We start from the raw sequence: 25,620 nt of genomic DNA on the forward strand, positions 1-25,620 counted from the left end.
CTCGGGTTCATTTGTGGTACATAAGCAGTCACCAGTTCAGGCCAGACTTTCCTTAAGCTACCACTTGTACTATAATATCAAGCCCGTTTTACAGTTCCCTGATTCGTTCCTACCATCTTGTTGTAGAACATGATAGAGTACCATCTTTATATTCAAATTGAAAATATTTCCATAACCAAGTTATTATCGTTCTAAATTAGCTGTATGATGATTAAGTTAATTTACTAAATGCCTTAATTCTTCATTTTCCAAATCAACTGAAATGCACAGGTAGAATTCTCAATTAGGATTAAAGTAACAAAGGGATCCATTAAAGTGGATTCTAATGGAACCCGTTTTTATTTTTAAATGCCATAATCTGAAGAATCTACAGAGTGTTTGGTGCTTTGTATGTACCTGTTCTCATTTCTTCTTCAGATGGTCTTCATTATACTTAATGTATATACACCATTGAACAATACGATGCTGTGGGTTTTGTCCAAAGTAAAATGTTTTAATAGACATTTTGCTATATTATCAACCCTCAGAAGGATGAAAAGCAAAGTCAACTTAATGAAGTAGATTAAGGCTATAAATAAATACAAAAAAAGTAAAAACAAAAAAATATAAATGTGAATAATATAAATTAAGGGCAATAATGGGAGTCATATATGCACTTATCCATACAACATACATCATTTAACATTTGTTGTCCATGCTGGCATCGGTTGAGCAGTTTCATCAAAGCTAGGAAGCTGCACTAGACTCTGGTCTGATTTGGCGTGGTTTCTACTGCTGGATGCCTTTCCTAACACCAACCATTTTGCAGAGTGTTCTGGATGTTTTTATGTAGCACCACCACAAGTGCTTTACATCACTAGAAGTATCGGTCTTAACACTGCTGCTGCAGAGTGCAAGTCTTCCTGAGCACAGCAAGGTGCCAAGCATCTAGGCTGAAAGATTCAGCTTCCTTCGGTTGTTCTTCAGTTCTTCATTCCGTCACCCTGGTTTTCCCACTTCCATCTACTTTGAAAGATCAACACTTCTTTATGAGAATGTTGGTATTCATCCACATCATATGACCAAACCAGCACAGTCTTCTCTCTTGCATACAGCAACCAATTCCTCTTATGCCTAACTTCTCTCTAAAAATATTAGCACTGTTGAGCATGTACACTTACATTACACATCCAACTGAGCATACTAGACTCGTGTGTGTGTGTGTGTATATATAAGCATATCCGAGTGTGATCGTTACCAGGGCCACAGATAGGCTCCCATGCTGGTGACAATTGAAAAGCACCATTCGAGTGTGATCGTTGCCAGCATCACCTTACCGGCACGTAAAAAACAACATTCGAGCATGGTCGTTGCCAGTGCCCCTGGACTGGCTTCCGTGCAGGTAGCACATAAAAACACCTTTTAGTATGGTCATTGCTAGAACCGCCTGACTGGCCCTCGCGCCGGTGGCACGTAGAAAGCACCCACTACTCTCTCGGAGTGGTTGGTGTAAGGAAGGGCATCCAGCTGTAGAAACTTTACCAGATCAGATTGAGCCTGGTGCAGCCTCTGGCTCACCAGTCCTCAGTTAAACCAGGCAACCCATGCCAGCATGGAAAATGGACGTTTAAAGATGATGATGACACACACAGTTCAAATTTATAGAAAAACAAAGACGAAGACAGGTGTCGGAACAACAAGCAAGGGTATTAGTCTTATGCTCGAGAAAAATGAAAAAGTCTTTTACATTTCAAGCTTACGCTCTTTGACAGAAAGGAATAAGTGGGAAAAAATAGAGAGAGAATGAAAAAAAACATGTTAAGTTCAGTGGTCCAACATGGTGAGTACAGCAAGGCACCAAGCATCTTGGATGCAGACACGCACACCACCTTGAAGGCTGCAATCATGCTGGGGCACCACCTTGAAGAATTTTTAGTCAAATGAATCAACCCCAGGACTTATTTGAAGTCTGGTACTTATTCTATTGGTTTCTTTCACCAAACTGATAAGTGATGGGGATTAAGTGTCAAGCAGCAGTGGAGGACAAAAACACACACAAACTTCTTTCAGTTTCTATCTATCAAATTGACTCAAGATTTGGTTGGCTTGAGGCTACTCAAGGTACCACGGAGTGGGATCGAATCAGGAACAATGTGGTTGGAAAGCAAAGTCCTTACCACACAGCCACTGAAGCTTGATAAGAAACAAAAAAAAATTCTTTTTTCAAATCCAAGACCTTTGATCAAAACATCCAAAACAAGCCCATCTCATCTTTCCTTTCGGCAATGCATCAAGAATCACAATCTAAAATGCCCTTAACATTTCAAAATGGTGTGGAATGATATCAACAATTTCAGTGCTATTTCTATCTGATCAAGCAACTACAGTTTCACTGCTCGTTTATTTTATGCTGGTTTATTATGCTGACAAAGTGAAATATCACGTTATCATTCAGGTTATATAATTCAATTTACCTGCTCTAAAGTGTTCATATTTAAGTAGTCACAGGTGGGTTGGTATTGAAAAGGTTAATAACATAATTGTCACCTCTATAATCACATGAGCATCGAGGCAGCTGATATCGCACAATACATTTCTCTCTCTCCTTCCTGTTATCAAACCTCATCCACATGAAAGCTAAATAGCTTGGAGACGTTAGTAACTGTGTAAACCTCCCTCATTTGAGACTTGTCATCAGTTCACAGTTGTAGGAGAGTTTTCAGTTTTCTTCAATAGCAGTTAAAATATCCAGAAAAATATACACCACCCGAAGATAATGAAGACACCTCTATGCAGTCGCTTCTGTTGAATACAGCAGTCATATGCCACTCAAATAACACTTAACAGACAAGTAGTAGTATGCTAGTTGTACTAAGCAGAGTGGCAAGATGGGGACAGGCACATAACTGTCCTATATACTCCATAAAAAGATGGCATAGTGATGACAGAGGTATGTGAGGCCTGGCAATAGGGAACAGCAATGACATACTGTCTAATCTAGACATGAACAACACTTAGATGTCAAACGTTTGATAAATTCATTATAAGCCTCACTACCCTTTACTTTAAATACAGTTTAAATGAAAAACTTGTAACTTTTGGAGTTCTTTCAAAATTTGAATAGAAGATATACGTGTGTGTGTGTGCGTGTTGTGACTGTGTCTCCCACAACCGCTTGATAATGGTGATGTAGTGTCTACGTTCACAAAACTTAGCAGTTCGGTAAAAGAGGCCAATAAAATGTACCAGGTATAAAAAGAAAGAAGTGGTGTTGATTTGTTTGATTAAAATTCTTCAGGGCAGTGTCCCAGCATGGCTGTAGTCTAATGATTGAAAAAGATAAAAGAGCCACTAAATTCCTTAGTAAAACTTAAAGCCAAGAGAGGTAACTTGTACCTCTCACAGTTGATTTACCAGCTAGAAATACCAACCCAAATGCTTTTAAATCAGATCCTAATGCTGGATGTTCAAGAACCATACAAAGAGCAGATTTTCAATCATAGGATCATCCTGATTCTGAAAAGGTATAATATGTCTATGTAGGGCAAATGTAGACTGACACACACAGAGGTCCCAGACAGACAGAATTTCACTTTTATTAATATAGATATCTAAGTGGTGCAAATTTTTGGAGATCTTTTTCCTTTTTCAATTTGAATTTTCTAAAATGTTTCAAATTCATGCTTATTCATTTTCTAAGCTTCCTAAATTCATGCTACGTTATATTCTAATCACCCAGAATTCATTGCTCTTTTAAAAATTACGATTTATGCATTGTTGTCTCTCAAATATTTAAAATCTACAATTAAGAGCCCTATCTACTCGCTGGCGGTACCGACCCACCACTACCCATTTTCCTTTATTCAAAAATTCTTATCGCTCCTTAAAATTATGGCTTTTAAGTGTTGATTTCTCAGCCCAAGAATTACAGCGTGATGTGCTGCTTGACTGGTCCCCCCCCTCTCTCTCTCTCTCTCTTTCTATATATATATGATGATGATGATGATGATCTTTTCTCCCGCCATGCCTCTGTCTACCCCTCCATCCTCTCTCTCTCTTTCGTAGTTTTTCCTTAAGGTCTTCAGGTTCTGGCTATATATAAATGAGAAACCCATTCTAAATTATCTCGCTGACATACTACGACGAAATCTCAAGATGCAGATAAGATAGAGATTTTTTATTTATTTACGGCCTCAAACATCTCATAATACCTTCGCGCTTTAGTTGCCCCCTATTATTTATCTTGTTTCTCTCCATGAAATTCAATTGAATTCAGTTGTTGTCTTAAATTCATGCTTATTCATTTTCTAAGCTTCCTAAATTCATGCTACGTTATATTCTAATCACCCAGAATTCATTGCTCTTTTAAAAATTACGATTTATGCATTGTTGTCTCTCAAATATTTAAAATCTACAATTAAGAGCCCTATCTACTCGCTGGCGGTAACCCGCCCTCCCACCCCCTCCACCGGAAGTTCATTCCTCTGTCATCCCACCCCCTCCACCGGAAGTTCATTCCTCTGTCATCCCACCCCCTCCACCGGAAGTTCATTTCTCTGTCATCCCACCCCCTCCACCGGAAGTTCATTCCTCTGTCATCCTGTCAACCTCGGCTGTCTCCCGGAACCCATCTAGTGGCCTTGGCCATCCTCTCCCCTACCTTTGGGTAGCGCATTAAGGTTGAGAAATGTTTGCAGGTTGTAGGTACTGTTTTGCTTATGAATTCTTCCAATTGCAAGTTTTCTTTTCAGGTACACGACACTGCTTTTCCCCTTCCCAGGCTACAGGCCCACACCCCCAACACCCATACTGTTAGGATTGGCACTCTCAACGTCGGCACGCTGAAAGGTAGATCTGGTGAAATTGTTGAGATGCTTGAACGGAGATGCGTAGATATGTGCTGCATCCAGGAAGTAAGATGGAGAGGAGGTTCTGCAAGGTTCCTCACAGGCAAAGAACACAGGTACAAGATTTTCTGGGCAGGGAACACTGACGGGGTCGGGGGCGTAGGAATACTTCTAGCGGAGAAATGGGTGGATAAGGTAATCGAGGTCGTTAGAGTAAGTGACAGAGTACTTAAGATCAGACTAGTGCTTCATCATAGATTAGCTACTGTCATCTCAGCCTATGCACCTCAACCTGGGCTACCAGATGGTCTGAAAGACCAATTCTATGACACCCTCTTGCAAACTACCTCGTCGACGAGTGACAGGGACCTTCTCTTTGTGGCTGGAGACTTCAACGGTCATGTCGGACGTCGTGCTGGGGGCTTCCATGGCATACATGGAGGCTATGGCTTCGGTTCCCGCAACGAGGAGGGAACCAGACTGCTGGAGTTCTGTGATGCAACCAATCTTATGGTCTGCAATACCAACTTCAGGAAACCTGCCAGTCACCTAGTCACCTACCGCTCCGGCAGACACTCTAGCCAAATCGACTACATCCTCGCCAGAAATAGGGAAAGAGGGCGGCTTATAAATGCCAAAACCTACCCTGGCGAAGAATGTACCCCACAACATAGATTAGTAGTTAGCGACTTTGGGATCAAGGCAAAATGGGTGCCCAGAATTAGACAGGCTTGGAGAAGAAGGGTGTGGAAGCTTAAAGACCCTGCAAACGGACAGAGACTTAGAGACAAGTTACTTGAAGCATTTAACGAAATAGAAGGGGATATAGCATCATACAACGTGGAAGACAATTGGAGATTTCTGCGGGACAACCTGTTGAAAGCCACCGACCAGATTTGTGGGTGGTGTAAGGTCCCCTCCCAACCCAGAGTAACGTGGTGGTGGAACAAGGAGGTAGACAGGGCTATTAGACAAAAGAAACAGGCTTGGAAGGACTGGAAGAACGGTGGTAGCAGGGAATTGTACCAATGTGCCAGAAGGGAGGCTAGGCGACAGGTTTATTTAGCCAGAGGGGAAGCAGATAAGGAAAGATTTGCCAATGTTCTGCGCCGTGAGGACCAAAGACTCGAGGTATTTCGTGTTGCAAGACAGTGTAGGAGAGAGAATAGTGATGTTGTAGGAGAGAAATGTGTTCGCATGGATGATGGTACGCTTGCATTAAATGAGGATGCAAAGAAAGAGGTCTGGAGATGCCACTACGATAGATTGCTTAATAAAGAGAATGAATGGGAGAAAGAGAGCCTGCTATATGTCGACCCAATAGAGGGACCAGCTATCCGAGTTGATAGTACCAGGGTAGCTAAAGCAATTAAGAGTATGAAGACCGGGAAAGCCCCCGGCCCATCAGGAATCACTGCAGAGATGCTCAAAATATCTGGCAGTGTTGGCTATAGCCTAGTCACCCGTATTACGAACCAGGTGATACACGAAGGAGTCATACCCTATGACTGGTGTAGCAGCATCATAGTCAACTGCTACAAAGGTAAAGGGGACGCTTTAGATACAAATAATTACAGAGGCATCAAGCTGTTAGATCAGGTTATGAAAGTTACAGAGAGGGTCATAGCCCAACTAATTAGGGAGCGAATCAATTTAGATGAGATGCAGTTTGGGTTCGTGCCAGGTAAAAGCACTACTGATGCCTTATTCCTAGTGAGACAGTTGCAGGAGAAATACCTAGCTAAGGATAAACCTCTGTACCTGGCTTTCGTTGACATGGAGAAAGCCTTTGACAGGGTCCCCCGATCCCTTATCTGGTGGTCAATGAGGAAACTTGGGATAGAAGAATGGTTAGTGAGAGCTGTGCGAGCCATGTACAGAGATGCTGCCAGTAAGGTGAGGGTTGGAAATGAGTACAGCAATGAATTCCGGGTAGAGGTAGGGGTCCACCAAGGTTCCGTCCTCAGCCCCCTATTATTTACCATAGTCCTCCAGGCAATCACAGAGGAGTTCAAGACAGGTTGCCCCTGGGAGCTCCTCTATGCTGATGACCTTGCCCTAATTGCGGAGTCACTATCAGAACTAGAGGAGAAGTTTCAGGTGTGGAAGCAAGGTCTAGAATTGAAGGGCCTTAGAGTCAACCTAGCTAAAACCAAAATCCTAATAAGTAGGAAGGTAGATAAAACACAAACCCCTTCAGGTAGATGGCCCTGCTCAGTATGTAGAAAAGGAGTAGGTAGTAACTCTATAAGATGTACCCGGTGCAAGCTATGGACACATAAGAGGTGCAGCAACATCAAAGGCAGGTTAACTAGCAAGTTAGTTTTTGTTTGTGGCAGATGTTCAGGTGCAATAAAGACTGCAAACAAACAGGAAACAACTTCTATCTCATTCCAGGGTGAAAAACTAGAGGTAGTCGATAGCTTCCGCTATCTGGGCGACCAAGTTAGTAGTGGGGGTGGGTGCGCTGAAAGTGTAGCTGCTAGAATAAGAATAGCCTGGGCAAAGTTTAGAGAGCTCTTACCCCTGCTGGCGACAAAGGGACTCTCACTCAGAGTAAAAGGCAGACTGTATGACGCATGCGTACGAACAACCATGCTACATGGCAGTGAAACATGGGCTGTAACTGCTGAGGACATACGTAAGCTCGCAAGGAATGAAGCCAGTATGCTCCGTTGGATGTGTAATATCAATGTGAATACCCGTCAGAGTGTAAGTATCTTGAGAGAAAAGCTGAACATTAGAAGCATCAGTTGTGGCGTGCAAGAGAGACGATTGCGCTGGTATGGACATGTGGTGAGAATGGAGGAGGATAGCTGCGTGAAAAAGTGCCACACCCTAACAGTTGAGGGAACCCGTGGAAGAGGTAGGCCCAGGAAGACCTGGGCTGAGGTGGTGAGGCAAGACCTTCGTACATTGGGCCTCACCGAGGCGATGACTACGGACCGAGACCTTTGGAAATGGGCTGTGCGTGAGAAGACCCGGCAAGCCAAGTAAGATCGTTGCCAGTGCCCCTGGACTGGTTCTTGTGCGGGTGGCACATGAGATGCACCATTTTGAGCGTGGCCGTTGCCAGTACCGCCTGACTGGCTCCTGTAGGATTTTCGAGCGAGATCGTTGCCAGTGCCCCTGGACTGGCTTGTGCGGGTGGCACATAAAAGACACCATTTCGAGCGTGGCCGTTTTCGTGCGGGTGACACGTAAAAGCACCCACTACACTCTCTGAGTGGTTGGCGTTAGGAAGGGTATCCAGCTGTAGAAACTCTGCCAAATCGGACTGGAGCCTGGTGTTGCCATCCGGTTTCACCAGTCCTCAGTCAAATCGTCCAACCCATGCTAGCATGGAAAGCGGACGTTAAACGATGATGATGATAGGAAGGCAAAATGGATAGATTTCATGTTGTCAAGCAACAAGTATTTTTGAAAAAAGAAAAATATATAGCAAACAAAAACAAAAAATAAATAAATAAAACTACATATATGATTATGATTTAGATCTTTCATTATCTGAAAGTGAAAGGATTCTGACAAGTTCCAATAGGGATTCAAAAGAAAAATTTTAACATGAATATAGTAAGAATTTAGAAACTGCTTTTCCTAGTTATTTTCAGGAAGAAATTAGACCTAGCCAGAGTCTTTCCAAGGAAACGAAAGTTAGATTATATACTTTTTGTTTTGTTTTTTTTTCTTTACATACTTTTTCCTTTTCTAACATTTACTTTAGAAACAAATCATTGTGCAGGACGTAAACAATGGACTAAAAGACTGTTTGAGGTTTCTCCACACACTTGGAAGAAAGAAATTTGAGCATTTTTAGGAATATTGTATATGCGGGTGTGTGTGATTTAGGTTTTCTTTACCAAATTCACCTTATTTATTTACCTGTAAGTACCAAATTCACCTTGTTATTTATTTACCTGTAAGATGCATGACAGAGTTTGATTAACTTGTATCATGAATCATCATTATGTGTGTGTTTCTGTGTATTTATGGACAAGTGTGATTTTACGTTATTGCATATATTTCATTTCCTACTTTTCTTCAAAGACAAATTCCACTATTTCATTCAATGGCACACCTGTCGTCTGTGTATTAAATTCCAATGATAAATAATCCAGTAATTTGCACATTTCCTCTCAACTGAAATTTTGTTGTATACTCATTGAAAATTAGCCAAGAACTCATTTTCTCCACTGTTTAAGATGGGATTTGAGCCTGAAATATAGTGGTGTTATAAACTTTCTGCCTATTTTCTCTCTTTTTATAATCTTCGACATTTACAATGCTTCAAACCAACTACAACGCTCTTAAAATTTAAATAATTTTATATTTTGTTAAATTTTCCTATACTTACCTGTAATTATATTCACTTTGAGACAAAAATTATGAAACAGATTAGGTTAAGAACCTTTTGTAAAACTGATCCCAAAATCACAATATGTTGGTAAATAAAAAAAAAAAAAAAGAGTTGTCTAGTGAAACCCAAACTAAATTCACAATTTTATAATTTACCTGAAACACATACGGGATATTTTAGATGGAAATATAGCAACGAAAGGATTAATTTGGTAGTAGGAAACTTAATTGTCTGAGAGTGTGTATATACATACACACACACACACACACACAAAAAGAAAATTTATACGGGTGTGTGTACTTTTTTGCTTTAGTCATTTGACTGCGGACATGCAGGAGCAATACCTTTAAGGATTTTTTAGCCAAAGAAATCAACCCCAGGACCTACTCTCTCTGTAAGCCTAGTACTTATACTATCAGTCTCTTTTGCCGAACTGCTAAGTTATGGGGACGCAAACACATCAACATCAGTGGTCAACCGGACAAACACACACACATATATATGAAATGGGCTTCTTTCAGTTTCCATCTACTAAATGCACTTACAAGGCTTTGGTCGACCCGATGCTATAGGAGACATGCCCAAGGTGCCATGCAGTGGGACTGAACCTAGAACCATGTGGTAGGAAAGCAAGTTTCTTACCACACAGCCATACTTGCCCATATATATACACACACAAACACACCAGCATGTTAGATATTAAACAAACCATATGTGCTTATTCACAAACACATTCCATACTTTTCACTACTTGAGCAAGATTTATACACTTCTTGCTAACATTATGGTCACCTGTACATTTGAACACCTGTGGAACAATAAACCTCTTATTGCAGGAGTTGGTGATAGGAAAAGCATTCTCCCATAAAATGCTGCCTCAAGTAACATCCCATTTAGCTCAAGCCAGACTGGAAAAAAACATCCAATGAGTTAAACGTAAAGGTATTCCAGTCAGGGGTAGCCCAAAAATGCTATACCTGCAGTACCTTTGCCTGAAACTAAAGTCTGAGTCAAACCAACGAAAGAAACCTCTGCATGGTAATTCATCCTACCAGAAATAAGTTATACTTCCCACCACAATTTCAAACATGAAGTATACATTGGATACTGTTATCCTAGATAAGCTACTTGAAGACAAAGTAGTCATAGCTGAAAATATCTGCTCAATCAGGACCAAAACAAAAATTCTAAAAAGAAACGTGCTTCAATCTTCAATAGGTCTTTCAGGTTCTAAAGCAAAAAATGTTTAAATATGAGCCACCAACATTTGTGCAAGAAAGCAGTCCATGTCTGAATATGGAAGAGATGAAGCCCACAGAAAAGACTATACCTGTAATTCAAAGGACCAACTTTGTCACATATCAAGTCATGCTGATATTACTCAAATGTTAAACTAAGGGTACTTGTCTAAGAAAATACTCGACCACTTTCACACTAATTCAGATGGCAGAACAGTTGGGCACTTGTCATCAAAACTTACCAAAGACAAGACGACATTTGTTTTTGTATACATCTCAGGTGATTGAAACAACAACCATCAAATATACAACATACAAAAGGAATTTAGACACACACACACACACTAATGCATATGTATTAGCATTAAAATGCATGACAATAAAAGGAGAAAACAAGCAAGAGAAATGTGAGATCAGAATTTTTTTTTTTTTTTTTCTGTAATAAGTGCAGCAATCTATTTGGAAGTTATAAAGAAAGAAACAAAGAAAAGACAGAAAACAGGTGATTTAACCCTTTAGTATTTTGATTACTGTCAAAATGTAAAGCTTAATTATTCACAATGTTTTGAATTAACCATGCATTGGCTTGCAGCTTTGAGATTTCAATGACGCAATTCTTTGTTTTTAGTGGTATAACATTGTAAGGTGGGGGTAAGAGGTTAAAAAAGCCTGCTCAGTTTAAACAAAACAGGTATGATATGTTGGCTGGCCATGGCCAGTTTAAATATAGTGTATCCTACAGAAAGACTAACCATGCATGTGCGTTTCATCATCATCGTCGTTTAACGTCAGCTTTCCATGCTAGCATGGGTTGGACAATTTGACTGAGGACTGGTGAACCAGATGGCTACACCAGGCTCCAATCTGATTTGGCAGAGTTTCAACAGTTGGATGCCCTTCCTAACGCCAACCAATCCGAGAGTGTAGTGGGTGCTTTTATATGCCACCGGCACGAAGCCAGTCAGGCAGTACTGGCAACAGCCATGCTCAAAATGGCGTATTTTACGAGCCACCTGCACAGGAGCCAGTCCAGCGGCACTGGCAACAATCTCGCTCGAATGTCTTTACACATGCTACCGGCACAAGTGCCAGGAAGGCGACACTGGGCAGAGGTACCCAAAAATGTAAAAAGGAACAAAGAGTTACTCTAGACAATTACACCTTGACCATCTTAATAAACTGAAAAACTTGCCTTGTTCCACCATTAAATAAGAACAATAAGCAACAATGACTAACAACCACATTCAATAGACACACACACACACACACACACACATACTGGAGTTGAAACTAATTTAAAATGAACCTAGCAATAAATATAATATGGGGGTGGGTTAAAAAAAAAAATGGGAGGGACCTATTTAACTATCGATTTTCATTTCTATTTTATGTTTTATTTCGGTTGGACAAGATGATTGACATCTCTTATTTGCAATATCTTTTGAAATATTCTGAACAGATAGTGGGTGATTTGTGGCGGGGGTGGGGTGGGGGACTTATCCTACAAGTAATTATTGATAATATCAGACACTTGGCGCAATCCAAAGACAGTATTTACTAATGAGATGATTATATATATATATATATATATATATATATATATGCATATAATCAATTCAATAATTCCTTACATTATTATTTTTTAATTTGGATTTACTTAGAGGAGGAAAGGGCGATAATCCATGACCCCCACTATCCCAAGACTGGTGTGAAGAAGGGGATGCAATTTCTCCCTAGTCCAGAAACAAACTGAATTCTTGCTATGAAGAGAGTTCCGCTAAAAGACACCCAAGGGCCCAAGTAGTGCTATTATACTAGGCAATAAATTAAGTATGACTCCGATCCTTCCAATTAAGTCAAATGCAAAGTCTAGAGCAACCGCAAAAAGACTAACAGGGGAGGGTGAATTTTAACAGTTTAGCATTTGAACTGGTTATATCCAGTCAAAATATTCTACTTGTTTTATATTCAAACTGGCCTCTCACACATACCCAACAATACTATTCTGAAAACAATCACATCACTGAAATCTCAAAGCCACAAGATAATACAGGATTCATTTGAAGCAATATGAAAAAATAAGCATTACATTTGACAGAGTTATCTGAATACTAAAAGAATGAACACAGGACCTAAAGCTAGATAAACTTTCTGCCACTCAATTCTGTAATAGAGCTCCGCTAGTTTATCACCTGGCTGCACATTAACACTACTAATGAGGTAGCAATGTTGTGGCTCATGACCTGCTAGAAATAATAACCAAATCTCCCTTAACCCTTTAGCATTCAAATTACTCTTAAATATTATGATTATTTATACACATTGTTTTGTAGCTTTGAGATAAGGTTTTTTTTTTTTTTTTATTTTTAGAATGACATTGTAGGATTAAGTGTGAGAGACCAGATCTGGCTGGTTTGAGCATAAAATTGGTTGACTATTTTGGGCCAGTTACAGCCAGATTAAGTGCTGAAGGATTAAACTAAATAGGAGTTAAATAGGGGGTACAATGTACCCCAGAGTATACAATGGCTGATAATATATGGGATGGTCACAGATGGAATACATTTGATCATTTGTCTGTCCAATTAAGGTTAATTAGCTTTTGCACTATATCTGACCCATATCTTTAACAACCAGTTTTCTATGCTTGCATAGGTCAGATGAAGTCATTGAGGTAGATTTTGAATAGCTGAATACACTTCCTGTCACCAACCCTCGCCTACATCCAAACAAGGTAATATTTCCCCAAGAATTTGGAAAACCGAACAGCACACTGTCTAGACATATTTTCATGGCAAAGTGCAAACAAATGATGCTGCATGAATAGTCACTGCGTAAAATAATCATGCATAGGTTGTCTGACATTCATTCCCAAGTTATGGTTAGCATGAGATTATAAAGGTCAGGGCAAGCATCTACTATAGCCTTGGGCCAACAAACAGTCTTGTGAATGGATTTGACAGACAGAAACTGAAAGAAGAACATCATGTGCGTAAATGTATATATATAGAGATATCTATGTGTCTGTGATTGTCCCCCACCACCGCTTGACAACCAGTATTGGTGTGTTTGCGTCCCCATATCTTGACAGTTCAGCAAGAGACAGAATAAGCTCCAGGCTTAAAAAACTAGTAGTGGGGTCGATTCACTCGACTAAAAATTCAAGGCAGTGCCCCAGCATGGCCGCAGTCTAATGACTGAAACGAGTAAAATATGAAAGGTAAATCAATGTACGCTAACTGCTGACATAAATGCAAATACAAGGTGGAGAGACATGGGTGGCCAGAAAACTAATGAGAGACTTGCTTGTAACTCAAGGTGAAAACTTTCTCGTCCTCGACTCGTTTCTGGTCACAGACAAACTAAAGACCAGTAAAACACAATGACAATTTCCCTAATGCAGATATCATGGAAACAATTACATTCAGTACATATGATAAATTGGTTGGTGACAGGAAGGGCATCCCACCTATAGAAACGGAACCAAACACATTTAGATATATTACACTTAACCAAGGGCAGCAAGCTGGCAGACTCATAAGCATGTCGGACAAAATGCTAAGTAGCAATTTCATGTCTTTACATTGAGTTCAAATTCCACCAAAGTTGACTCAGCCTTTCATCTGGGGTTGGTAAAATAAGTCCCATTTGAGCACAGGATGGAGGTGGCGGGAGTGTCGATGTAATCGACTTAGCCCTCCCCCAAAATCGCTGGCCTTGTGCCAAAATTTGAAACTGATATATAACATTTAAGCAAGGAACAAAGAGGAGACAAGGCAATACAGCTCTTTAATTTGCAAGAAACTGCAGCCAGATATCCCTTAAATTACATACCACAGGGACAACCTGGTTACACTGAAGATGGTACCTACGTGGATGGCACAGGTACACTAACCATTATGTCTGTTGAATTGTAACCAACTTGCATTTAAATCATTGATTCTCACATCAACAAATCCAGCCCCAACCCTACCCACAACAAAAATGATGGTATCCAACCATCTCTTAACTACCAAGGTGACAAACTAGATTTTGCATCCCTATAGCTCATATAAAAACTGAGTGGATTGCCTCTGATCATTAATCTGCTCAATAAAGATTGACCTGGGGCTAAATAACAAGGTCTACCAATGTTCCAACATTACCATGCTCTGGTGCAGGAATGAAAGAGATACGTATATGAGAGAGAGAGGGAAAGAGAGAGCTTATTGGAAAGAAAGAAATCCAGTAGTCATTATGGAAATATATATATATATATATTGGAACACCAAAATAAAATTGTAGTCTCTTGAGGCCAAAACCAGCATTTTATTGAAGTAGGAATTACATTGGATTCCTTTGATAAAGCAGAAATAACCATTATGGATTATGTTAAGAGAATGATAAACATGAAATTGTGCGGAACAAGGCCAACATGTACACCAAATTGAGATGAAAATCAACTCCAACATTATTTCTAGGATGGCTATCTCTGCAAATTTTGGGGCATAAATATTATGGCTTAGAATAGCAGTAGAGCCAACAAAGATTACAAAATCTGTCAATTTGCTAGACATAGCAACCGAATTTTACAACTAAATAAGGGACGTTTTAGAAAATTTGGTCCTACATACCTTTAATAACTGTCACATGTACCACTGGTGGTTCCTTACAAACTTCACTGGTGGTACATTTTAATAATATGAGAAAATATTTTATTCTATAGCTTTGACATGGTTTCAAGGATATCTAAATAACAGGAGTGCTAAATAGTTACCCTTTAGCATTTAACCCATTACCTACCAGTGATCTCATATGAATCACTTAAAAATTACAAATTTCGTAATTACCTGTCAATACTTACACATATCTAACCTTTTTGCTATATCTAGTAGGTATATTTCTCTGATATTCAAATGAGGTCTGCTAATTTTTCACCCAGTATCTCACTTATTTCTATTTAAAATGTTATTTTGATCATTCCAGCATGTTTCTAAGGCTGTTTTATGCTAGAAATCAAAGTTTCATAAAAAAAGATTCTAGTTAATAGAATTATGGTAGGTAATGGGTTAAACTGGCCATATCCAGCCAAAATATTCTACCTGTTTCACACAAAAACTGGATAGATGTGGTCTCTCATAACTGTCCTACATTGTCATTCAAAAAAATATAGAATCACATCAAAATTTTAAAGCTATGAGAAAGTATGATTAATTCAAAACAATAATAAATAAGCATTACATTTGACAGAATAATCTGACTGCAAAAAGGTTAAAGTGGCAGTTAACATGTTAAGACAGACAGATGAAGGATATCACAGCAGTATTGCTTTAGATCAAAAGGCCTAAACAACTGAAGCTAATTTGGAGCTAAACAACAGGTAAGATTTGAGAAAGAGGTAGGCAGGTTATTATTGCCCACTCTCCAATTATATAATCTTCCCCTTTATTTCCTCTATCCCACAGTTCAAAATTCCTTATAGGTAATACTGGCTTTGAGGAAAATATTACTGTTGGCTTCAGTCTGCCCAGCTGACAACAGGTTCCAACAGTTGCTGGAAAGACATCCAAATTCTACTTATGTTTAGTATAGAAATATAAACCAGCTGAAAGGATATTCCCTTCAATGCTATCTGGGAGATTATTATTATTATTTTCTTGTAGCTTTGAGACTTCAATTCTATTTTGTATATATTTTTAATAATATTGTAGGGTAAGTGTGAGAGGTCAGATCTGGCCAGCTTGGAAATAAAATAGGTCAAATATTTTACCTGGATATGATTGGTTTAGAGGTTGAAGGGTTAAACAAAGAAAGATACATTAAATAATAGCACAAGACTTCCCTAAATTCAGCTGGAATGCCTGGTATCAGACATTTGTCTGATCACAGTTTATATGGAGGTAAATGATACTTGTATCAAACTGTAAAAACCCCACCAATACAGACACAGTAGCCTGAGGCAGTCCTCTACCTGGTTGGCTCCAGTCAAGTGTTCTACTATGGAAGATGGATGTTAACGATGATGAATTTGATATCAGACCCATACATTCTACATGTTTTATGTACAAACCAGTCAGATTCAGCCTCTCATACCTACTATACAATGTCATTTTAAAAATATACAATCAACATCATTGAAACCTCAAAGCTTCTAGATAATGCTTAATTCAAACCAATTTCAATAAATAGGCATTATGTTTGATTGAGTAATCTGAATGCCAAAGGGTTAAAACATCAGAAAAGTAACTAGTATTTCTTCTGGCTCTTTACATTCCAAGTTCAAATGCTACCAAGATAATGTCACCCCTCTATGATCAATAATGTACTATTCCAGTACTGATGTCAGTATAATCAATACCCTTTAAGATGGCGAACTAGCAGAATCGTTAGTATGCCAGGCAAAATGCTTGGTAGCAGTTTGTCAGTCATTACATTCTGAGTTCAAAAACTACCCAGGTCAACTTTACCTTTCATCCTTTCACTCTCAAAAAGATAAGTACTTGTTGAATGCCGGGGTCGATGCCATCGACTTGACTCTTCTCCGCAAAATTTCTAGCCTCATGCCAAAATTTGAAACCAGTATAATCAAGACCTTCCACTCAGTTTTGTGGTTAAGCAATTGTTTGGAACAAAAAAAATTCAAATTTCGATTCAGATATGAATGATTTCAAATGAAGTAGACAAGACCTCAGGTTGGTTGATATCAAAGTTTAAAGGTACTTTTTGAATGAAATATACAAGAGAAACCTGATCTCTTATGGACAATGTGTGTTGAATGATGAAATAGCATTTGATGAGAATGAAAGACACCAAAAGCAACAACTAATATGAGAAAACCTCAGGACGTCAGACCTTAGAGACAAAATGACACTGGACTCTAATAAATGACAGCATTGGGAGGGGAAAAATAGACATTAAGACAAAGATGGAAGTTGATTTCACAATCATTATTGAATTCTAAAGATTATAATTAACTTGATAGCAGACAACTTCAAAGATGTTATAATTCTGTGTGAATTTGTAATGCAAATGAAGACCATTAATATTCATCAGAAACAAACATTTTTTATATATATATATATATATATATATATATATATATATATATATCCACACACATTATATATCAACGAAACAACAGGCCTAAATGTCTCAAATGAAACGAGATCAGAACAGTTGAAAAGTGACTAAATTAAGTAGGAACTGACATAGCTGTGTAAGCAGTTTGATTCTCGATTACATGGTTCTGGATTCAATGTCACTGTGTGGTACCTTGAGCAAGTGTCTTGTACTACAGCCACAGGCTGACCAATGTCTGGCAAATGGATTTGATAAACAGAAAATGAAGGCCCATTGTGTATGCGTGTGTGTGTAAAACACGTAAAATGATGTGTGTATGTGAATGAGAACTTGTGAGAGTTGTCTGTACCCTATCAACACTTGACAGCTGGCATTGTTTTATGTCCCTCTTACTAAATGCTTCAGCAAAGGAGGACAATAGAAAAGTACAAGATATTAAAATTTAAAAACAAAAAAAGTAGTGGTTGATTTCTTTGACTAAAACCCTTTAAGGCAGTGTGTCTCATTGTGACTGTTGTCCAGTAAAAATTAGGTGGGTGCACGGACAGCTGTAAGAGTTTACTCTGCAACCATAAACCAAGTTCGATCCTACTGCACTACTACTATTGACATGAAGGTGACCAATCCTTTGCAAGTCAAACTCCATAAATGAAACAAGCCCATTATATACATGCACTGGCTCATCATTTAGCGTCCACTTACCATGCTGGCATGGATTAGACAGCTTGGCTGAAATTGGTAAGCTGCACCAGGGCCCTGTCCATGTTTGGCTTGGTTTCTAAGATTGGATGCCCTTCCTAAAACCAACTGCCTTTCGTGCGTCACCAGCACAGAAGCCATTACACGTCACTGGCATGCAAGCCATTACGGTTCACCCTAAGTTATTTTAAATTAAAACCTTCCAGCAAAATTTCAAATTAATTTATGCTCCAAACCCCAGCTTAATACTAAGGAAGTTAATTTACTAATTTCTTCGTAATATTCAAAATTAATCAAAACAAAAGCAGTGTATTTATGCCAACAAAAGGGTTAAGCTTCCAGTAAGCAGTAGAACACTAACTCAATGGCTACTGGGCTTAATGCTTGTATCTTAGTACATACAGGGCTAAGGCCAAATTTGATGAGAGAGCAGAGAACGGCATAAGAAAGAAAGGAGAGATGCAACTAGCATAAGATTAAACTTGAGTTAAATCAAACTAAATTAAATTAGATCAAACTAGACAAACACATGATCAAAATAGGTCACCAATGTGTAAAAGTCATCTGAATATTATATAATTTTGCTCATCACTCTATTAGTAAGTTAGCATAAGTGTGATGCTCAGCCCATTTATCGCTGTTCTCGCTTAGATCAAGTTACCTATCCAGAACATATTTAAAGAGCTATTTAATGAATATTAAATATACTTTAAGGAAAATTTTATTGTCTAAGTTATTGCATTTGTAAATTATTAGTTTGCTCATGTTTTTGTAGCTAACTCTTATATTGGCAGCTTCATTTGAATGACTATAATGCAGTCATCCAATCGGGGTCTATATAAGATTTTTAGAGGTCCATGCAACAAAATAGTAAATTGGGAATCCACAATAGTATTTTAAGGGGCCCTGAAAACAACCTTTGCTTTAGTTGTATGTATTGCAAGAAACAGCTATGTTTCTTTCACTAACCTTTTTCCATTGTTCAACCTACACAAATTAACGTGTGAAACACAATATAGGAATTTTGAAAAATTTTCTATTAAACTAGTTTGTAAACATTGAATGGCAATGGGGGTCCACCAGAAAATAGTAATCAAAGGGGTCCATCAGTAGAAAAATGGTTGAGAACCCCTGTCATAGTGGATTGATATATCGCAATTTCTGGTTTTAGTGTATTTGTACCATAAGTCCACATTTACTTTACAGTTATACAAGGAGTGTGTTTAAGTGAATGTACATAGTTTTGTTTATAAGAAAAACATTATACATATATATCTTTTATCTGTTTCTCATTAGACTACAGCCATGCTGGGGCACTGTGTCAAAAAATTTAGTAGTTACAATTGACCAGTGCTTTTTTTTTATTATTATTTTAAGCCTGGTACTTATTCTAGCAGCCTCTTTTTGCTGAGCCACTAAGTTACAGGGACATACACACCAACACCAGTTGTCAAACTGCAAGGAGACAAACACAAAGATACACAAAGACCAGGCCTTTTACACATACCCTATGTCATTTTAAAAATTAACTATCACATCACAATCTCAAATCTAGGAGATAATGCACTGATTAATTCAAACCAATGGGAATAAACAAGCATTATGTTTGACAGAGTAATTTGAGTGCTAAAGGGTTTAAAGTTATTTTTAAATTAAAACCTTCCAGAAAAATTTAATACTAATTTATACTCCAAACCCCAACTTAATACTAATGAAGTTACTTTACTAACTTCCTAACATTCAAAATTAAAACAGAAGCAATGAATGTATGCTAACAAAAGGGTTAAGCTTGCAGTAAACAGTGGAACACTACCGCAATGGCTCCTGATTACCAATGAAATAAAGTGGCGTTAGAGTCATTTATAACCCCATTTGTTACAGCTACAACTCTTGGACACAGATAAGGTAACGATGTAAAAAAAAAAAAAAAAAAAAAAAAAAAAGAACATTTGTTTATTTTCTATTTTGTTTTCTTAAATGTATCAGTAAAAATATGATTACCAAATTAGATAACTATATTTATTGTGATCAATTAATAGATTTCCAATATTTCGATCCTATAATGATAAATGATTGCAATATCATAATTCTGCAACCATTTTTCATACCATTATTAACCTATGTTCTTTTAAATTCTCTTATGAAGATCACTTCCAGACATTTAAGTGAAAGCAAGTTAATACCAACAAATATCAATATCCTCAAACCAAAATACTTTTAGAACCTAGTCATGACTGTTTGGTTAACAGGTTAACTCTGCAACCACTTAGTACCGGGTTCAATCCCAATGGGATGCAATTCGGCATATTCCACTACAAACCCAACTTGACTATAGCCAGTGAGTGTAAATCAGTTTTACAGAAACTGGGAATGCCCCCCCACCCCACCCCGACTACCATTATATATTCATTTATTCAAAAATTCTTTTTTTTCTTATGCAAGCAAGGGTTACACATATATATTATAGAGGCATTGTTTTTGCAGCCATATGCAATTCCTGTCACTGAACTTTAACTGATTAGGATCTTTTCTGTTTGGCTGTCACTTTTCAATGTCTTCAATTTGGTCAATTGATGTAGTTTTGTATGCTCATTATTGACATGAAATTAATCTTCACCATAAATCAAACAGTTAATTGCTTTTAAAGTTTGCAAATTCTGGGTAATTTTAGCCAATCAAAAGTAGGTGCCTGTTTCCATATTAACAAGTGTTGGCACTCTCCTGTATAAACCAAATGTTTACGAAAAACAGAATCAGCTGTTTACTGTGGTTTTTTTGTTTTTTTTTTTACCTGAACTAGTTTTTTTCTGCTCTTAAAACTACAAAATGTGTATCTTTCTTTTCACATTAAATGCATATTGAATGCTTAAAACTACAAAATGTGTGCTGTTTACTCTCATTTTGTGGTTATTTTTCAATTTTTAAATGCTTAAAACACATGTTATCATTGCAATGTTGACATTGTTTTGTCATCTTCCAATTTCAGCCATGCAAAAAATGAGAATTGCTAGTTGACTGAAAAACACACACACACACAAGAACTTTTCTTTTACTTGTTTCAGTCATTTAACTGCAGCCATGCTGGAGCACCACCTTTAGTCAAACAAATGAACCCCAGGATATTTTTGTAAGCCTAATACTTATTCTATTGTTTCTTTTGCCGAGGTGCTAAGTTACAGGGACATAAACAAACCAATGGTGGGAGAGGGACAAATACACACACACATTATCATCAATCAGAAATGGCAAAGTTTCTACAGCTGGATGCCCTTCTTAACACCAACCACTCAGGATGTAGTGGATGCTTTTACATGCCACCAGCACGAAGGCCAGTCAGGCAGTTCTGGCAACGACCACACTCAAAAGGTGTTTTTTTACGTGCTACCTGCACGGGAGCCAGTCCAGCAGCACTAGCAATGACCACGCTCAAATGTCTTTCACATGCCACCAGCACGTGCCAGTAAGGTGATGCTGGTAATGATCACATTTGAATGGTGCTTTTTACGTGCCCCCGGCATTGAAGCCAATCCGTGGTCCTGGCAACGATCATGTTTGGATGTGCTTTTAGTGTTCCACTGGAATGAGTGCCAATCAGACAGTACTGCCATACCAGCGCAGTCGTCTCTCTTGCACACCATTTCTGATGCATCTTAAATCCAACTTTTCCCACAGGGCGCTTACATGCTGTCATGTATGCACACTGACATTACACATCCAGCAGAGCATACTGGTTTCATTCCTTGCAAGCTTATTCATGTCCTCAGCAGCGATGGCCCATGTTTCACTGCCATGTAGCATGGCTTTTCGTACAAATGTGTCATACAGTCTACTTTTTACTCTGAGCAAGAGGCCCTTTTTCACCAGCAGAGGTAGGAGCTCTCTGAACTTTGCCCAGGCTATTCTTATTCTAGCAGCTACACTTTCAGAGCATCCACCCCCGCTACAAACTTGGTTCCCTAGGTAATGCAAGTGAACCATCATCCATGTGGACACATTTTTCAGATACGACATCACGATTCTCTCTCTCACACTGTCTTGCAACTCAAAATACCTCAAGTCTTTAGTCCTCACAGCGCAGAACATTGGCAAATTTTTTTCTTATCTGCTTCCTCTCTGGCTAAATAAACCTGTCTCCTAGCTTCTCTTCTGGCAGTCTGATAAAATTCCCTGCTACCATCGTTCTTCCAAGCCTGTTTCTTTTCCCTAGTAGCCCAGTCAACAACATTGTTCCACTACCACGTTACCTTGGGTCGAGAAGGGGATTTTACACCATCCACAGATCTGGTGAGTGGCCCTCAGCAGGTTGTCCCATAGAAACCTCCAGTTGTCTTCCACATTATGTGATGTTATATCCCCCTCTATTTCGTCAAAAGCTTCGAGTAATGTCTTTAAATCTATGTCCCTTCGCAGGATCTTTAAGCTTCTAGACCCTTCTCCATGCTGATCACATATATATATATATATATATAGACACACACACACACGACAGACTTTTTTCAGTTTCCGTCAACCAAATTCATTCATAAGGCTTTGGTTGGCCCGAGGCTGTAATAGAAGACATTTATTTGCCCAAGGTGCCATGTGGTGGGATGAACCTGGGACCATATGGTTGGGAAGCAATCTTCTTACCACACAGCCACTCCTATGCCTAACTGAGAAAAACAAAAAACTAAAATCTAAGTTATCAATATTGTCAATTATGTGTTTTGATTTTACAGACATAAACTGAACAGTTACCGTATGTATACACACATGACAAATATAAAAAATTATACCAAAAGAGTGCCCCCAATCTTTGAAAGGAACGTAACTTTTTTTTTTTTTTAACTTGGAAGTGACGGGGGCTGAATGTGGGTTTTCAAAATTAGCTTGCAAAACTTCCCGTGTAGAAAATTTAATAAACAAACAAAAAAGGGCAGAACTCTGCTTCAAGCGCGCCATATTAACCCCTCGATTTTTTTAGAATTTTCAGAAAACTTCTGTGAATTTGTGTTTTACACACGAGAATTTAGGTACTACTAAAGCAGCGCGGACCCGAACGCGTAGTCGCGCGTCCGCGCTAGCTAGTTTTGAGTGGTCGATCCTAACCCTGTCCCTAACCCGCGTGTGCAAATGAATACGTGTTTAGGGTTAGGGTCGACCACTCACGACTAGCTAGCGCGGACGCGCGACTGCGCGTTCGGGTCCGCGCTGCTTTAGTAGTACCGGGAATTTATGTGCCTAATGGAAATTTTTTATTTTTCAAACTTTTTTTTTTTGATCAGTTTAAAATTAAAGTACTCAAATTTTTGGCTTAAATCCCAGCAATAAACCATTAAATGTGAACAATCTTTTGTTTTAGCTACGTGGGAGAAATATAGCCTAAATGTGTTTAAGAGGAGAAAGATATTAAAAAACAATAATACGAAAGAGTGACGGCACTTCACGATACTTCACTAGCAGTGAGCACTTTCACTTCTGACAGCTAATAGCATGATAGTGCCAGAGTGACAAACAAACGAGACGGTACGAGGTGGCTAAACATTCAATTCCGTAGTTTCCGTGAGCGTGCGAGAATGTACCTCTATGTGTGTGTGCTTCGTTATATCGACATTCCACAACAAGCACACACACACAGAGAGAAACAAACATGCACGCACACAAACACACACAGGAACAAGCACCGACAGTTGACAAGACAACACGTGCTCAAGGAAACCACTGAAGTGAATATTTACAAATTTCAAGTCAAGACGAAACATCGCCTTGATTTCTTTCTGAAAGTGTTTAATTAAAAACAGTTTAGGTGAAGGTACCGTCCAGTAGTTATGCCATTTTAATGCCCCAATGATTAGTGCTGACCTGGAGCAGACTGCAAGAAATAGCAACTAAATATCCTTCAAATAATGCTCTGCAGTCAGAGTTCTGATCGACCCACACTAGTTTAACTAACCGTAACTTTTAGTCTCTTGATATTTTCGGGAAATTTTTGTGGATTTGAGCCCTACACACTATCTCGTACGATAAGCAAAAAAAAGACGTAAATAATACTTAAAAACTCGGTGTTTAGGGTTAGGGTTTTTGTTACGCCGAAAACGGGTAGTGTACGTATTGTTTACCTCCGCCCCCTCGCCCAATTTTCTTTCAACTCATAAAATTTGGAACTTCGGCTTTTTTTTTTATCATTCTTTAAAAATACAGTCTGACTGTCATTTGTCTTTGTTTATAATTTCAAAATTATCTTTGAAATCCTTTAAAATCCTAATTCAGAAAAGTTTAAAAGATTCGTGCATGCGCACTGCCTATTCTTGATTCTGGATTGAAGCACACCATGTCAGAGGTCAATTTTTTTTGTTTTTATAGTAATTCATATTGATACAACTATTAAGAATAAAGTGAAAATTCTTAATCCGTAGTTATAAACTAAACTAATGATGCATTGAGGAGGCCGTTACGTGGTAACGAGTTGCAAAAAAAAAAAAAAAAAACTAGTCAAATTTCCTTCAAACCAAAACCTACCACTTTAAATAAATAAATACATCATCAATGTTCCTTTGATACACATCCAGAAAAGTAAAAAAGTAAAGTAAATGCTGGAATACTTAGACTGAGCTATTTTACAAGCAATAAATAATTGACAAAAATAAAGGTACAAATAAATCGTCGATGTAGGAAAACAAAACGACATGGAGGTTTATAAGGACACTATAAATCTCGTTTAATATATGCTAACTTCATTATTTTTTACTCATTATCAGGAATTTTAAAAGATATATTTATGAATTAAAACACGATATCACAAAAGCGAAATTTTCAGGAGACACACAAGTTCAATATAGACGCAGTGGCATGTACAAGCTTATATTTTGAATTCCTTTTAACATTTTCCTTACTATTTCTTTTCATAAATATATCTTTTAAAATTCCTGATAATGAGTAAGAAAAAAGAAATAATGATATCAGCATATATTAAACGAGATTTAGTGCCCATATAAACCTCCACGTCGTTTTGTTTTCCGACATCGACGATTTATTATTATAAAAAAATAGAAGAAAGTTAAAGATGTTTGTAAAAAACAACTGAGAATTAAAAGAATGTGTATGTATATAATGATATATATATATGATATAAACAGACTGTACAACTTACCTCAAGTTTCAAATGTTTCCCGCCTTTGAGTGTGCAAGTTAATATATAAAGAACGAAGATACGAAACTAAAACATTGAAACATACATATACATATCTGTATGTATATATATATATATATATATATATATATATATATATATATATATATATATATATATATATATATATATATATACACATATATATATATATATATATATATATATATATAATGTTAGCTAAATACTTAGTTTAAATATCAGAAAAATTCATTTACATCTAATTGTAATTAATTATAACTTAAGTATAAAAACTTCACACGTATTTAGCGG

General features: G+C 38.0%; 1 protein-coding gene across 2 annotated transcripts in view; it reads right to left on the reverse strand.

Annotated features, from left to right (window-relative positions):
- Window positions 1-25,391, reverse strand: part of LOC106874440 (protein MIS12 homolog) — an 81,395-nt gene extending 56,004 nt beyond the window's left edge. For both annotated transcript variants that reach the window (XM_089357538.1, XM_089357537.1), the window contains exon 1: window positions 25,309-25,391. The gene's annotated coding sequence lies outside the window, so the exon portion shown is untranslated. The remainder of the gene's footprint in view (window positions 1-25,308) is intronic.
- Window positions 25,392-25,620: the final 229 nt, after the last annotated feature.

This window comes from Octopus bimaculoides, chromosome 9, assembly GCF_046866305.1.
Source record: "Octopus bimaculoides isolate indiv1 chromosome 9, ASM4686630v1, whole genome shotgun sequence".
NCBI lineage: Eukaryota > Metazoa > Mollusca > Cephalopoda > Octopoda > Octopodidae > Octopus > Octopus bimaculoides.